Below are 3235 nucleotides of genomic sequence, written 5' to 3'. Positions count from 1 at the left end.
AATGATACCATTTTAGTTAGTGCGATGTGATGTCTAATTACTGATTTTGACCTGTATATCTCTAATGGCTAACAAAAGGAGATGTGCTGGCATAGTGGGTCGCGTTGGGCTACTAACAGCAAAGTGAGTGGTTTGAACACATCAGCGACGCTGAAGAAGGGAGATGAGACTGCTCACATGACCACTGTCTCGGAAACCAAAAGCTGTCCTTCTCTATCCTTAAAGGTAATATGAGGCACAATTAACACAACAACTATGATGTATTCAAAGTCTCATTTGATTTGCTGCTTTCCTTTATTTTGTTTTCTATGCATAAACAGGACTCTGCTGGAGTCTAGGGGAGATCTGAGGCAGTCTTGGGTGGGGAGGTGTCTCTGAAACTCTCCTGGGCAGCTTCTGCATTCACCTTCAGTAGCCACTGGAGTTGCTGGGTGCGCCAAGTTCCAGGGCAAAGCTTACAGTAGATTCCACAATTTAACCTGATGATGGTTCTAAGAACTATGCAGAGTCCATGAAGGACTGATTAGCCATCTACAGAGACAGTGCCAAGGATGAGTTGTGTCTGTAAATGGATAGCCTGTAAGCCAGGGACCTGGCCAGCTAATCCTGTATGTGACAGAGTGAGAGTAAGTCAGGGCAAACCCAGGCACAAACCTCCCATACAGGGAGAGGGCAGGGCTGCAGGGGTGCTCAGGATCAAGTGAGCACAGGAACCAGGTGCAGATAGACAGAGTGGGTTTCCTGTTGAGGTCTGAGGATTCTTCTCCATCTCATAGATTTCTCCAGGGAATCTCAATATATGTATTATTATGCACCTATCCTTGAGATGTAGGAATTCAATTCTCTGGTTTCCTTAGAAGTTAAAATAACCCATGTGTGAACCATTTGCTTTGCTTCAGTCAGAGCCAATCTTCAATTAAGAGGAAGTGTGTTAGTCTAGGTTGACTAGAGTAACAAATCCAGAGACACTCATGTGTGTATAAGAAAGAGCTTTATGTAAAGAGTAATTATATATTAAGAAAACATCCCAGTCCAGATCAAGTCCATATGTCTGATTCCAGTCTATAAATTCCTCTTCAGGCTCACACAACACATGCAATGACGCTCAATGTAGGAAAATCACAGCCCAGTGGGTGCAAAGTCTTGTGGATCCAGTGACAGTGGAAGCATCTCAGCACTGGCATGGGTCTCCATGTGGCTCCTCCAGCATCAGGGCTCTGGCTCCATATGTGTAGCTCCATATACCTTGTCAACAGGAATGTCAAGCAGAGAGTCTGTGTGCCTCACCTCCTGGGAGGAAGTCAGGAGATCCCAGAAACCTCAGGAGAAGGCCATGCCCACACAGAGGCATTATTGGCTATGACGGTTGACAGGCTAGACTCCGCCCCTTCACAAGTTGACAGGAGATTATGTAACTGCCACAGAAAGTATAGAAATACATGACCAGAAAAGAAAGGGGACTCCAGCTCTGAAGAGAGTGAACTCACTTCTGTTAGTAAACAACCCTTAGAAGACCAGTCTGCCTTTAAAGATAAAGTTAACGTGGCTTTTATAGGCTCCCATTGAGAGACTCTGCCTGGGATAATGTCACCAGTCATGCATTTCTGACAGCATTTATTTGCTGCTTTTTAGGGATCCTCATGGAGCCCTGGTGGTGTAGTGGTTACACAGAGGGTTGTGATCCTCATGGTCAGCATTTGGAAACCACTGTTGTTCCTTGGAAGCAAGACCGGGCTTTCAACTTCTGTAATCAGTTACAGTCTCAGGAACTTACAGGGGGTGACTGTAAGTCAGCAATGACTGGAGGGCAGTGGGTTTAGAGTTTGGAGAGGACTCATGCAGTAGGCTGCCTGAATTTTGGAATTCGTTTTTTGTCTGAGGGGAGTGGGAGTGGGTATACAACTTTCTTCAAAGGCCCCATCAAAAAGACTAATTTAGAGAACCTCATTGAGTGTACTGAACTTTGCCTTAAACACACGATGCGGATATAAAGAACCTGAAATACTCCTTTGGACTTTAAGTTGAAACACCCTAGTGTGAGAAGGAGCAAAGGGGTATTTATTATCCCAGGTCAGGGACTTTGGAATCCTTGAACTTTGGTTCAGATCTCTTGCTTTGAGATGACCCGATGACTGACAACTGGAAACTTCCACATATTTGCCATTTTCACGTTGCCTTTGTTACTGTTTTGCTCTCTGTGACGTGGCCTATTTCATCAAATTGTTTTGTCCTCAGCTTTGTGTCAAACCAGTCTTGTTTCATAAAACAGTGTTCTGACATTTGAGTTTTGAATCCATACAGGTGAACTTTCGTGGGAAACAGAACCTGGGAAAGAGTGCACGTGGACAAATTCTCAACATTTGTATGTTAAGGAGTCTGCGAGGCCAGGACTCCTGTGGAGGGAACCTTCACAATCGTAAATTGGAGATATGTTCCAGTAACATTCTCCTAAATAAAAGTCATTCCCCTCAATGCCCTCCCACCATAATGCCAAATTTAAGGAGAGGTTTGCAAACACACGGTCACTTACTAGATTCTTGAAGGTCAACTGGTTGAAGGTTATCTGCCTGAAGGTTGTCTGCCATCTAAAGCAATTAGACCCTATTGTCTGCCCCATCCTAAGTAGGGCCCACTCCCTTCTGATAAGGATCATAGATGATTCCCCTGGAGAAGAGTTCAAAGACACCTAAGGTCAAGGCAGCTCAGAGATGACCAAGTTTAGGCTGCCATCTTGACTACAGTCCACCTATCTTGTTACATATGTATCTTCTATGTACCTTCCTGTCACATGTATACCTCTAGTCCCTCCCTTTCCTACTGTATGTATACACCTAGCTCATCCCCACCCCAGTTACATGTATGTCTCCAGTATAACCCCTTCCTGCTACGTATGTGCTTACCATGATTTGCATGACTGAGATTATATAAACTCATGTGAATACATTACACTCTCTCTAAGAGCCAGGACCTACAAACCAAGCCTGTCTCCCCTGAGATGTAGGGTTCCTATGTAATGGCAGCTCTGTAACATAAGATCTATGTTAAACCAAAATTTTATTTATCCAGTGTGTTAGGCAGGGATCTCCACAGAAACAAAATCAGGACACTTGTGATTAGATAGATAGATTGATAGATCTATATAGTGAGAGGGAATATAACAGCTAATTAGTCCACACAGCAGTACAGAGGGCTCAGTTCAACTCACTTTCTTGGAACAGTTAATATACTGATGGTC

This window comes from Echinops telfairi, unplaced genomic scaffold (genome assembly GCF_000313985.2).
Source record: "Echinops telfairi isolate 266 unplaced genomic scaffold, ASM31398v2 ScPeMD7_7;HRSCAF=31, whole genome shotgun sequence".
Lineage (NCBI taxonomy): Eukaryota > Metazoa > Chordata > Mammalia > Afrosoricida > Tenrecidae > Echinops > Echinops telfairi.
Note: the sequence above shows the minus strand (reverse complement) of the source record.